General features: G+C 48.3%; 1 long non-coding RNA gene and 1 pseudogene across 1 annotated transcript; one reads left to right on the top strand and one right to left on the bottom strand.

The window, feature by feature from the left end:
- Positions 1-5,242: 5,242 nt before the first annotated feature.
- Positions 5,243-11,395, top strand: LOC119317099 (annotated as a pseudogene).
- Positions 11,396-11,543: 148 nt separating this feature from the next.
- LOC119317100 lies at positions 11,544-13,818 on the bottom strand. The gene is made up of 2 exons (XR_005153515.1): positions 11,990-13,818; positions 11,544-11,739 (listed from the first exon to the last, which is right to left on the bottom strand). It is a non-coding gene; the product is annotated as an uncharacterized LOC119317100 (long non-coding RNA).
- Positions 13,819-14,115: the final 297 nt, after the last annotated feature.

The raw sequence follows: 14,115 nt of genomic DNA, 5'->3' as shown, positions 1-14,115 counted from the left end.
ACATCTAGCTACTGCTATGGACCCATAGGTCATGTGAGGAACTATTCACGCATCATCAGAGAGGCAACAAGGTTGATGTAGAGGCTCTCTGTGATTGATTCCCCCTCCGACAGTGTAGCAGAAAAGGACTCCAAATGGGATCATGAAATAATAGAGACTTGTGGTGGTGGAATAATTGTTTCGGGTCTCGCCCCGGGGGTTTCTAAATATATGTGAATTTATTAGGCCAAGAATTAGGTCAACTGGAGCAACAGGGGGTCCATGAGTGGGTATGGCGCGCCTACCACACTAGGGCGCGCTCTACTGTCCTTTGGCATCCTCATGAGGCTTCGGGCCTCCCCCAAAGCTTCTAGGGCCCCTTCCGGTCCAAAAAAATTGTCAAAAAGTTTCCTCGTGTTTGGACTCCATTTGGTAGGGATTTTCTGTAAAACCAAAAACAAGCAGAAAACAACAACGGGCACTTGACACTGAGTTTAATTCCCAAAAATGATATAAAATGGTGTATAAAGCATACAATATTGATAATATAATAGCATGAAACAAGAAAAAAATTATAGATACGTCAGAGACGTATCAATCACATACCTATTCTTTTTCAGGGTTCTAGAGCCTTCCGTAATTTATCTTTGATCAAGTCTTCTGGAGTAATTACTTATATAACACTAATTTCGGCCTCAAGAGGGTTATCGACAATATAATGCTTAAATCTTTGCCCATTAACCACTCTCGTTTTGGTTCCCTAGGCATTGTTGATATTGATAGGTCTAGACTGGTAAAAATCCTAAATGATGAATGGTCCTTCCCACTTAGAGAGAAGCTTACCTCCGTAATATCTAAATCAAGATTTGTACAAGAGAACTTTGTCACCTATTTTGAATTCACATTTTTGAATTTTCCTGTCATGCCACATTTTAAATTTTTATATAAACATCTTTATGTGGACCAAAGAGCGGTTCTAGGATCGCTAAGCTAGATGTTGAGTACACCACATCCAAAGTAAAAGGAAAGGGTATGAAGGAGGAAGAGATGGTGAGGCCCATGATACGTCCCAAACATATATACTTTTCCAAACACTTTCGCTCTTGTTTTGGACCCACGAGGGCGCGCCAGCCCCCCTCCCAGATGCTCCCTGGTGTCTTGTGGGCCCCTCATCGCCCATCTTCGCGTGATTCCAACGTTGAAAAATCCTATATATACAGAAACCTCTAGAAATAACCCTAGAGCAGAAGTTTCACCGCCACAAGCCTCTGTAGCCACGAAAACCAATCTAGACCCTGCTCCGGCACCCTGCCAGAGGGGGAAATCATCACCGGTGATCATCTTCATCATCCCGGTGGCCACCATGATGAGGATGGAGTAGTCCACCCTCGGGGCTGAGGGTTTGTACCAGTAGCTATGTGTTCAATCTCTCTATCGCACGCGTTCTTGATTTGGCACGATCTTGATGTATCGCGGGCTTTGTTAATATAGTTGGATCATATGGTGTTTCCCCCTCTCTATCTTGTTGTGATGAATTGAGTTTTCCTTTTGAGATTTCGTTGTTATTGAATTGAATACCTTTTATGGATTCGAGAACACTTGATGTATGTCTTGCTATGAATACCGGTGGTGACGACAGGGTATCATATTGATTCACTTGATATGTGTTTTGGCACTCAACTCGCGGATTCCTAAGGTGATATTGGGGTAATCTATGCATAGGGGTGATGCACGTTCTCATCTTTGTTTCTCTGGTAGAAATCTTGGAGCACTCTTTGAGGTTCTTTGTGTTGGATTGAGTATTATGAATCTGATTTTTTATGCATATCGTATAATCAACTCACAGACACTCACGGTGACATTGGAGTATCTAGGTGATATTAGAGTTGGTTGATGTGTATCATATGGTGTTATAGTATGAACTCTTGGATAGATCGATCAGAAAGAATAACTTCATGTTATTTTAGTACGAACTCTAGGATAGATTGGTCGGAAAGAATAGCTTTGGGGTGGTTTCGTACCCTACAAACAATTTCTTCTTATGTTCTCCGCTAGATAAGAACTTCAGAGTGATACTTCATCGCACATTGAGGGATGGTTATATGCTCCAATTATATTAGCATTGTTGATAGATTGCACCAGTGAAAGTACGGACCCTAGGCCTTGTTTTCAAGCATTGCAATACCTTTTATGCTCCATTTATCAATTGCTACCTTGTTATTTTTTATTGTTCCTATTACAAAAATCAATATCTACTATCATTACTACACTTGTATTACCATCTCTTAGCCGAACTAGTGCACCTATGCAATTTACCTTTGTATTTGGTGTGTTGGGGACACAAGAGACTCTTTGTTATTTTGTTGCAGGGTTGTTTGAGAGAGACCATCTTCATCCTATGCCTCCCATGGATTGATAAACCTTAGGTCATTCACTTGAGGGAAAATTGCTACTGTCCTACAGAACTCTGCGCTTGGAGGCCCAACACGAGTCTACAAGAATAAAGTTGCTTAACAGAAATCATTGGTTAAATCTTGGTTGGCCACAACAATGGATCCATATGCGGCACGGAATGAAAAGGGAACAAGTATCTAGAGAAGATTTGGAAGGAATATCATGAATAAAAGCAATATGTCGAGCCACATCCTATCGTCACCAACCGCAATGTGGCATATCTCTAACATTAGTGGGGGTCATTCAAGGGGAAGTGAACACTAGCTAATATTCACAAGTGCTTCGCTGCCCTTGAAGTGGGATGGGAGTGGCAACTCGTAAGCTAAATTACTTCATTTTGTCATCATTTGCATATGCTTGTTTTTGTTGCGTTCTCATTTTCACACATATTTTGTTTGCTAGACAGTGGTGGCGGCCACTATGTATCAAGATACGGAGAAGAAGCCATTTGGTTTGAGCCATTGTTGGATGATATTGAATGGCAAACCAAAGTGGACACAACTTGCGGCCGATCTGAAGGCTGACAAGAATAGGAATGATGGCTCAAGCTCCCACCAATCAATTGGGTTGGGCGAAGAGGGGAAGAAGTTCTAGTGGAGAATGGAAGAGGCACCGTGCAAAGGATAACTGAAAAATGATGGGAAACAAGTTGAAGAAGGCAAGGTCCTCCCATGATAGCCATTTTTTCTGTTAGGGAGAACAAGAAAGAGGAGAGATACAAACTCATGTTTGATGCGCAAAAGGAGAGGATGAATTGGGACTGGGGAGCGCAAACAAGAAACTGCAAACTGAGATGGAGAAGATCAAGTTGGAGAAGAAAGAGGCGGTGACCAAATGGGAGCTCCAAAAGCCCAGGCGAGAAGGATGCAGGTGAAGTAGGATGCAAGGATGGTCCCGGAGCAGGCGACATGGATATCGTCCGACGAGTGGCCCGGCCAGCCAACGAGTGATACGTCACACTCTGACTTGTATTTAATTTTCGCATGTCTGGATTGTTGAACTATGATTTATTTTGTTTTGTCGTATTTTGTTTCAAACTGTTTAATTGGAATGACAAATTGTATGAATTTGTGGATCATAAATGAGGGGTCGTCAGGTGCTGTCCGCGGACGCGCCTGGATGCGTTCGTGGACGGGATTTGCCAAAATCCTGCCATAGATCCTCTATAAGAACTTATACAGCCAGGCCTCTCATACCCGTCTCAAACGTTCGGGCAGGCCGTCCGGTCATTGACCGGTCAAAAAACCCGACCAAACCAGATCTCTCAAACCGCGTATAAACGCCCGGGCTAATCGGGACCCCTCATATCCAGCCCAAATCTAGGGCGGATATGCGGCGGCCTGTGCATGCCCGGGCGCGCCCACCTGATAGGACTGACCCACCACTGACCCCACACCTATCCCACAAAACCCCAATCCACACGCCTCACTCTGAACCCTAGCTCACTCTCTCTTGCCCCGTCCTCTCCAAATCTGGTCCCATCCACTCCGATGTCCAGATCTGGTAGCGACTCTGGCTCCGACCTGGACTACGAAGAGGATATGGCCCTCTGGAGCGTCGCCGCAGCCCGCAGATCCCGCACCAGCGCAGTGCGGACGCCGGAGCTGGACCCTCCCGACCCACGGTCAGCTCCGCCAGGACTGCGCAGTCCGCACCGTCCCTCAGCCGTCTCCTTCCCCCACCAGCCGCTCCTCCACGCGGGCAGCAGTGGGTACTAGTGCCCGTGCCGCCGGCCCGCACGCGCACTCTAGAATCAGAGGCGCGTGCCGTGAAAGGCACCAGACACGGAAGAGGGACGCGACGGAGCAGTCTGCGCATCCCCACCGCAGGATGCAGGCGGAGCCTGGTGAGGACGAGCGGCTCCTCGCATGGGTCTACGGCCAGTGCCTCACGACGGCGGAGACGGACGTTCGTGCCTCCGATGAAAGAACGCCAATGCGCTCCGGCTTGCTATTGAGCAGTCGGAGCGCGATGCGAAGGAGGCAACGGCGAAGGTGGCTCGGGTTGCCAAGTTGAAGCGGGAGCAGGACAGGGCGGTCCGTCGGATGAAGAAGCTCATCGTCCTCTCCGACTCTGACTCCGACGACGACAGCTGCACCTCCTTCTCGGACGACCAAGATCCTCCACCAGCCGCAGATGCCTCGATCAAAAAGGCAAAGGCCCGGCGAGGAAGTGGTGATCCCCCTCCCCTCCTCATATGTTTATATCGTTTTTAGTTGTAGAAGTTTAAGTACTTGTCTGATGACAACTAAGATGATCTTTTTGGATGTGGCAAATTTTGTTAATGTCTGTTTGCAGCCGATTTTGTGGTTGTTTGCAGCCGATTTTTGTTATATGTTGTTTGATTACGTAGAGTAGATCAATGTTGCACGTGTAGTATGGATATAAGGCGATAGATATGAGATATGCAGATGTAGAGTGATGAATATGAGGCGTCGGAAGACTACAACGCTTTGTGAGAAGTCAGCCTAGAATAGCGAGGTGTTGGTGTTGCGTGTGTTGTAACGTCCTTCATGTTTGCACCTAGGACGGAATCTTGTAATTAAATTTCGCTTTTCTCTTCTATAAAGCTATGGTACGCCGTTGACGTACTTAAAAAAAGACATGGCTAGTCAGTATCCATGAAGGCGCCCAAATGTGTCGGTGGGGTTGAGGGCGGGATTTGCCAATCACCGCTCTAGATGCTCCAAGGATACATCAAACTGATTTCGGACGTTGCCGCTTTGCTCGTGGGAATATTTTGCGGAGGATAATAAACCCCAGCGAGCCCAGCCCGCCGTTTGGATATTTCGCCCCTGCTTTCTGTTCTGCCTGCCTCCCAACAATGGCTCTCCCCCTCGTCGCCTCCTCCTCCCGTCGCTCCACGCGTGCCAGCCGCCGCTCCGCCACCCTGAGTACTCCGCCCCACCTCGCCACAGCCACGTTTCCTTCGCTGTCCCCGCTGCCGCCCGCTCCTCCGGCAACCGCTTGGCGTTTGCTGTCTGCGCTGCTAGCGCCTCGGTCGCCCCGGCGCCTGCGGAAACTCAGGCGGATGCGGAGGATGAGCAGCCCGTGGGGCCGAAGACGCGGCTTATCGCGATGAACATCCCGTGGGATTTCACGCCCGACGACATTCGCGTTCTTTTCGAGAAGCAAGGCACCGTCGTCGACGTGGAGGTAAACCGTTAGTTTCCGTTGCCTTATCCGCTTGAAGGGAAAGGAACAAACAGCAAATTGAGAGTACCTTTAACGGGGCGATATGGTGAATTTATGCGAACCCAGAAATTGCCGTGTGAAGTGGCAACAATCTATGGTTACTTAAGTTGCAGAGTATTTAACCAAAAACTACCACAATTCGCGGAAACGTGACAGAAAACTACCACTTTACGTTTTTGCGCGAAAAACTACCACTTTTATCCTAAACCGTGGCAAAAAACTACCAACTCGTTTAACTGCTCGGTTCGGCCGCGCTAAGCCCGAATCCGACCGATTGGACCCACACATAAGCGGCGTAAAAAAGCAATCAGGTCCCTAGTTTTTTTTTAAAAAAAAGCAATCCAGTCCATGAAAGGGGACATGTGCCATGGCTGGCTGGCCACAGCCACGGCCGGGGGCCGGCGAACATCCACCGCCGCACCAGCCTCCCGTCGTCAGCCTCCAGTCACCGCTGCACCGCCTCCGGCCTAGACCCACCGCCGCACCGCCATGCCCGCGGCCCCCTCCTCCGCGCCGCCGCCCGTGGCGGCATGCCTGGCCGAGCCCAGTGGCGCCGCGCGCCCGTGGCTGCGCCCCTGGACGCGCCCGTGGCTTGCTGCTGCTGCTCGCCATCGCTCTCGCTTGCCGTCCGCAGCTGTTGCTTGCTTCCGCCACCGCTGCTGCTTGCCGTTGCTCTCGCTTGCCATCGCCAACAGAGTCGCTGACGAGCTGCACCGGCTGGACCTGCACGGAGGAGCGGGAGGCGGGCGACGCAACTCGTTCCGCAGGCGGGACTCGCGCTCCTGCAGCTCCTCGTCGAGGCGCGCCTGCTCGGCGGCGTCCGGCACCGTGGCCACGCGCGCCCGCTGCACCTGCACGGAGGAGCGGGAGGCTCGTCGGCGGACGGGATGCTTGCTTATCTAGGGACGACCACCCGCCGCCGGGCCTCGACAACGACGTGGACTCGCCGCAGCAGCAGCCGTTCCCGTCCGCCGGCGGCAAGCGGCTGGGGAAGGAGGAGGCCGGCGACGAGGAGGAGAAGGAGGCGGAGGACCCGATTGCTTTTTTTAAGAAAAACTAGGGACCCGATTGCATTTTTAGCCCGTTTATGTGTGGGGTCGGGCAGGCATATTCGCGTTTAACCCAGGCAAAGCGAGCAGTTTTCACACTTGGTAGTTTTTTGTCACGGATTAATAAAAAAGTGGTAGTTTTTGGGACAAAATCGTAAAGTGGTAGTTTTCTGTCACGTTTCCGCGAATTGTGGTAGTTTTTGGTTAAATACTCTAAGTTGCAGGGGATGCCGGTATGGTTCAGCTATATTGCCATCACCAGCATGTTTCTGGAGAATGAACTGTGAAAAACCCTATAGTGGCCTGAAGTTTCTGAGCACTTTTTACTGTTGTTACGCCGTACAAAAGGAAATGCATAGTACTAGCGCACTAGCGCATATGTAGGAGACTTAACATTTCTCATCCCCAACCCCATTATATCTGAAACTGTATCTAAGAGTAGATGCCCACCTTAGCAACTGGTTTTACTACTCCAAGGTACTTAAAGTTAGATTGATTTGGTCTACATGACTTTGGTTTGGTGCATGACCATGACTCGTATTTTGGATATGCCAGTTGCTGCAATGCTGATTCAAGCCGTATATTAATGCCATATACTCCTTCCATAGGGGAGACGTGTCTTGCATCGCCTTCATTTTTGTATTCTTCCCTCGACCAAATTATGTGGTTGTGTCTAGCATTTAGATACAATTCACTCATCGCGACCCCCTCCTCTCGCGACCCCCGCGTCGCCTCCTCCTCGCCGCCGCCTGAGGCAGCCGCCGGGCAAGCCCGGGGCGCCAAGGATGGTGGCGGCGGGGCCTCGGTTGCCCTACTTTTGCGCGGGGAACCCCGGATCTGGAGCGGCGGCTCCATTGGCAAGGCACGACCGGCTAGCAGCCGTGTGGGCGGTGGATCTGGTGTCCCGGCCGCGCGGGCGGCAGGATCCGATGGTCGTTGGCGGTCGGCGGCTGCCGGTGCGCGCGATCTGGCTCCTCCCCTCCTCCCCTGTTCGGCGTGCAAGTCACCCTGGTCGGGCCACACTTCCTCTTGGTCGCCGGTTCTGTACAGGAGGCGCTGATGGTGGCAGAGATCTAGTTCGGGCGAAATCCCTGGCCGGCCATGACCGGCCGCGCCGACGGCGACGCCTGAGGGCGCCGTTCCCCTCTTTGGAGGCGTCGGTATGGATTGATCTCCTCACTTCACCTTCCCCTAGGTCTCCCGGGCGAAAGCCCTAACTTTGTTGGGCGGCGGCGGCGCTCACGGCGCCGTTCTCTTCTTGAAGGCGCCGCTTTGGGAATCTTGCGGTTGGGTGGCGCTTGTGGGTGGTGGGCGACGGCGGTGGTGTGGCCCTATCCTAGCATGGATTTACGTCCGTTGCTTGGAGATGGACTCGCGTAGGTTGAGGTCGTCGGCTGGCGTCGTGGTGGCGTCAATGGCGGAGAACCTGCCAAGGCTCGCATAGGTGGAGGTCGTCGTTTGGCGTCGATGGCGGAGGACCTGCCAAGGTTGTCACCTCAATCTGCTCTGAAGATGGACCAGCGGAAGACGGCGGCGACGACACATGTGAGTGCGTGGGACCGGTTTGAGCCCTGGACCTGGCCAATGGCTCGGTCGGGGCCTCCGACTTTAGATGTTAGGCTTAGGTGAGAGGTCTGGGTATGTGGCCCATCTTGCACCCCTTCATCATTTGGATAGGAGTAACGGCAGATGTTGCCAAGATGGCGGATTCAGGCATATTGTTGTTCTACTTTGTAAGGTCCTCGAGAATAATTAATAAAATGGCCGCATGCATCTCCCAGATGCAGAGGCCGGAGGTCATCCTCCTTTTCCAAAAATAAAAATAAAAATTAGATACAATTCACATGTACTATAGGATGTACTTGATGCATATTGGTATGCATACTTATGCATGTTTCATATTGGAAAATGTGGAGTTTGCCAATTGCCATACAATGAATTTCAGAAGGGATTTCTTGACTAATTATTTTTGAAAACTTGTATGCCAGGAACTTCATTAATGATTGCTTTCTTTCTGATTTTCTAGCTTTCGATGCACAGTTCCAAAAAAAACAGAGGATTGGCATTTGTAACCATGGGTTCAGAAGATGAGGCTCTTTCAGCACTCAAGAATCTCAATTTGTCTGTAAGTGCAAGATTGTTACCGACAGAATGTCTCCTTGTGATACATAACCTGCGTAAATCATCATTACTTTATTTTCCTAGATACCGAACTACTGGTCATTGTTTATCTCCTGATCTGCCTATTCTGTTTGTAGACTTTGAACGATAGAACGATTAAGGTGGACTTTGCAAAACCTAAAAAGAAGCAACCTGCTGTGCCGTCAGCTCCTGTGGAGAAAAATGTTGTGTTTGTCGGGAATTTAACGTGGAGAGTGAGATCCCGTCATCTTCGGGAGTTATTTGCCTCAACCCCAGGTGTCCAATCAGTTGAAGTTATCTTTCATACCACCACACCAAGGCGATCTGCTGGCTATGCATTTGTTTCCTTTTCCTCGAAAGAGGAGGCAGAGGCTGCTATTTCTACCTCCAATGGCAAGGTACATTATTCTGAAATGTTGTATGTCCAACATAAAAGGATGTTGCTCATTGCCGTTCAAATTAGATAGTGCATGAATGATGAAAATATGCCAGTACAAGGTAAATACTCACACCACGCGCACACATTGTTACAAAAAATATTGGAGGCAACATCTGTAAACTTAATGTGGGAACACATTGTCCCACTGAAAGCTCATGGACGTGTGTACTCCAAATAAATATTGATTTACCGCATCAATCGTAGGGATTACACGCCTCAGTGGGTGTAAACCAACAACCTTGCTGCCACCAGTAGGCTCAGGGTCATCTGTCTGACCTGTTAATCTTACCACAGGAATTGATGGGACGATCCATTAACGTGATGTTCAAAGAGGACACTGTCAAAAAGAACAAGTCTTCTGATTCAGAGGAAGAGAAGTTGGAGGAGGCAGAATCTTCTGAGGAGAGTGATAGCTAAGAATGGATTATTGTGAGAACCACAGAAAGAAGTTCAATGAGTTGATCTGCAGGACTATAATGCTCTTTTGCTAGTAATAACTCTTTCTCATACTTGATCATATTTATTCTTTGCACTCATTCAGTTATTGAAGGAGGAAGCTATATAAATGTGTGATAAATTAAACATCCTTTCTTCTAATTAAATGGCTAATCTAATAGCATGTCTGTTTTTTTAACTAGCGCGGTGACCTACATATGTACGCAGGTAGATTTAATATGTATTATTATATTTGAGATTGTTTTATCTTAAGGATGTTTGATCCCATGGTGAGCTATGTTCCAAATGTAGCGAAAATAGACAACTTGCCGAAAAATGACTACAGTTTGGTAGAAATATTTTGATTAAGTTGATTAGATTGTTGGAAAGTATTGACAACAAAAGACCAATGACATTGAAGCCTGCGGCTTGCCATGTAAGAACATGGACATGCATACCAATCTTCAGCTTTCCCTCAACCACTCCTTGTCCCTCGGAGTTATCTTCTCATGATAATCTTTTCAGAAAAACTTCACCAAAAATTAAATCTTCCTCGTATGTACAATCTTGCCTCTTATTCTAATAATATAATACAGTACTCCCTTCGATCTGTATTACGTGTCGCTCAATTGGATGTATCTAGCATTGAAATATATCTAGATACATCCGTTTGAGCGAAACGTAATATATATGGACCAGAGGGAGCTTTTTGAGGAATCGCCGGGGGTAGAGTTCTCCCACCTGAATATATTGCTCAAAAGCTGCCGAAGTTTGGCTGATCCAGTTTATAAGGGAAACCGGATCGGAGGGAGTAGTAGATTTGAAACACCATAGTTTCAACAGTGACGAACAATGTAGCTTATGATAATGTACGATGCTCTAGTTGTCTAACATTATTTCATGCTTGCTTTTTGAGGAATCGCCGGGGGTAGAGTTCTCCCACCTGAATATATTGCTCAAAAGCTGCCGAAGTTTGGCTGATCCAGTTTATAAGGGAAACCGGATCGGAGGGAGTAGTAGATTTGAAACACCATAGTTTCAACAGTGACGGACAATATAGCTTATGATAATGTACGATGCTCTAGTTGTCTAACATTATTTCATGCTATAAGCGAACGGTCTTCATTTTGTATTTTTGCTAAAATGTTCCTTCTGACCTCTTGAATTGTGCATCTTAGCAAATGCTTGCATCATTTTGACCACTCAAAGTACTACTCCCTTAGGTCACAAATATAAGATGTTTTGGATACATATGAATTGAAATGAGTGAACAAACACACTAAAAGGTGTCGATATACATCTGATTCAGAAAAAGTTCGAAAATCTGATATTTATGAACAGAGGGAGTAGTATTCATACAGCACTATTTTTATGATTGTTTATATGATCCAGTTTACAGTTAGAACATGACAGAAGTGGTTATGGCAGCATTATCTTAATCGTGATTGTTTATACCTCTTGATGATATTGACATCGCTTCTTTCACAGGGTTACCAAGCTCCTGGTTGATTTCACTCATCCCATAACTCTTGAATTGTCAAACACTGTTCTGTAAGTTCTCCTCTTGATATGGATCACATTTGGAGGTTAGCTTGATACTAGAGTACATGAAATCTGTGAGCTGTTAAAATCTGAGTTAATTTATTGTAGAATATAAGTGTTAATGATGAATTTGAGTGCAATCGGCTGACGAATTTGACTACATTTTTTTCTTCTGTAATGAAATTTATTTTAACATTTTTCGGCTGCTTCTGTAACGACCATGTGTATTTCAGGGTCAGGCAGCAAATTTAGCTTCATTAGGTACCCATCCCTGCTAATGAAATTCACATAAAAAACACTGAAATACATAAGTACAAAGGCATACACATTATTATTCGTTTGCAGTTTTACAAGTTCACGTAATACAATGACGTTCACATAGTACAAAAGTTTTACAAGTCCACAACCAACTTATGTATCTACGCCTAGTCATCTCGAGCAGTCTACAAATCTTGAAATGCGATGTCACTTCTATATATATGTTTGACGGGTATCATAAGTAACCTGTATGACAAACAAAAATTGGTTAATGCATGCAAGTAATATACTCCCTCCGTTCCTAAATATAAGTATTTTTAGAGATTTTAACATAGATTACATACGGAGTAAAACGAGTGAATCTACATTCTAAAACATGTCTATATGCATCCCTATGCAATGCAATGTTGAAATCTCTACAAAAACTTATATTTAGAAACAGAGGAACTAGCATATTTTTTTTTTCCTTTATTGAATGTAGTTGAGAAGATGATACCCCTGCGCCTCATATAGGATGTTGCGGCAGACAAACAAACATGAGTCCATAGTTGCTGCCATTTATATATCTCTAAAGCACATAGTTAAGCGCATGTTCCTTTTGTGCAGTGCAACTAAAATCGATCTGCATGTCGAAAATACGGCCAGGTTATTGAAAATATAAAGCAAGCCATTCAGCAGCACTTAGCAGAGAAGTTTAAGCAATTTCCAGTTGCAGACAAGTTAAACCAACGGGGATGAAAGTAGGCTAATCGATAGGACAACCTCTTCTCGATCCGAGGCCTGAAACACAAACACACACGTCGCGGAGGACGACAGGCCGACGACGGACCTGCTCCCCGCTCCCACCCCAAGCCACTGCCGGCGGCCACTCCGGCCCGGCGTCCACCAGCCGAAGCCCGCCTCCTGGGGCATGTCATCTCCAGCGCCTTCTGGTGGGGGCCGTCTCCGTGAGCTGCGCTGGCTGGAGGATAGCCCGCCGCCCTCGGTGAGCCCGCTCCGCTCCTACCGCCAGGCGTTCTGCGACGAGCCCGCGCCTTCCCATGTGCCGGCGACTGTGGTCGCCCCAGGCGGATCCCGCGCTCGGAGATCCACCGCGTGCTCCCGGTCAGTGGCGGAGCTACAATGAAAAAACTGGGCGGGCCAAACTAATGAAGAGCACAAAAAAAATATGAAAATTTGAACCATATACTATTTCAGTAGGCATAGACAGTATGGAGCTGCATACTTGTTCTCATTGATTAGAAGATGCACACACATATTTATGTACATATATACTAGTACTAAACAAAAGAAGCCACAGTAGCTTACCATCAGTCATGGTCATCATGGATTCATGGTACAAATCAGCTTTCCGATCCTGGGTCACCTGTGCTGTTACATACTACTGTACTCTACAAATCAAGAGAGGAATTCACCTATGTCTGGGTCACCTGCAGCACGGCAATGACGCCGGAGTGGTCATTCGTCACAAGGACCGGCAGCTCAATAGCAGCCGCTGCTTGTTACTCTGCTTGCTGCTGCTGCTGCCGGATCGCCACTGGCCGGGTCGCCGCTGCAGCTACTGCGGCCACATCAGATGGAGGATGCTGGGATGCGGGATGGATTGCTACTGGGAAGGGTAGGGGCTAGCTCCGACTAGCCGGACCTCTGCCGTCGGCCGGCGCCGTGCCCTAGTCGTCCTAGTGGAGTCCCCGAACAGGGGATGGGGATGGATGTGAGCGGTGGGTGCGGTGTGCAGCTTTATTGGACTGAGCGTTTGGGGCTTTGGGCCATGACGCTATTGATTATGGGCTGTGCGCTATGTGGCTGTGGGCTGGGCTTTGAGCATATGTATTAAAAAAAAGTTTGGCAATTTTGCTGGGCGGGCCACGGCACGGTTTTGCCCGTGAGTAGCTCCGCCAGTGCTCCCGGTGGAGGAGCCCGCTGATGAGGCGCCCTGGGAGGTTGCCAGGGGCCGCCATGACCGCCGACTCCGCTCCCCGCGCCAGCACCGGCCGAGGCCCCATCGCAGCGCCCCGCCGTGCCGCCCGGCCTCTCCTCCTCCGGCGCGTCGTGACTCCGACGTCTTCTCCAAGTCCCGCTACCCAGGGCACCCTCGCTCCAAGTGCCGCCATGACTGGCGTTGCCGTCGTTGTGGCTTCTACGGCCACATCGCCCGCGCTTGCACCCTGCCTCGCCCCCGCCTCGCTGTCGGGGCTCCCCCGGCCAAGCGCCCACGCCTGTGCTCATCGGAGTCCTCGACCTCCAGTGTTGGTGGGGCCATGCCGCCCTGCCTCCCCTAGGTCCGTCTCTGGTAGGGGTGGACTAACGAGCAGCTCGGCTCGTTAAGCTCGTACTCATTAAGCTCGTGCTCGTTAAGGCTCGGCTCGTTAAGCTCGTTAAGATTAACGAGCAGAAAACCCTGCTTGGCTCGGCTCGTTTGAAGCTCGTTAAGCTCGCAAGCGCTCGTTAACAGATTATAATATGTTATGATATACATGATGAATGTGTAGGTATGGTTTTCAAGATGAAATATGGTGACTACAAAAAGAAATGAATTAGTTTGTTGCCTCATATGTTGATTAGATTAAATAGATGGGTTGAGATGCTACAAAAAGTTTGTCACATAAGATAAAAATATGT

This window comes from Triticum dicoccoides, chromosome 6A, assembly GCF_002162155.2.
Source record: "Triticum dicoccoides isolate Atlit2015 ecotype Zavitan chromosome 6A, WEW_v2.0, whole genome shotgun sequence".
Lineage (NCBI taxonomy): Eukaryota > Viridiplantae > Streptophyta > Magnoliopsida > Poales > Poaceae > Triticum > Triticum dicoccoides.
This window is presented reverse-complemented; position numbering and strand designations above follow the sequence as displayed.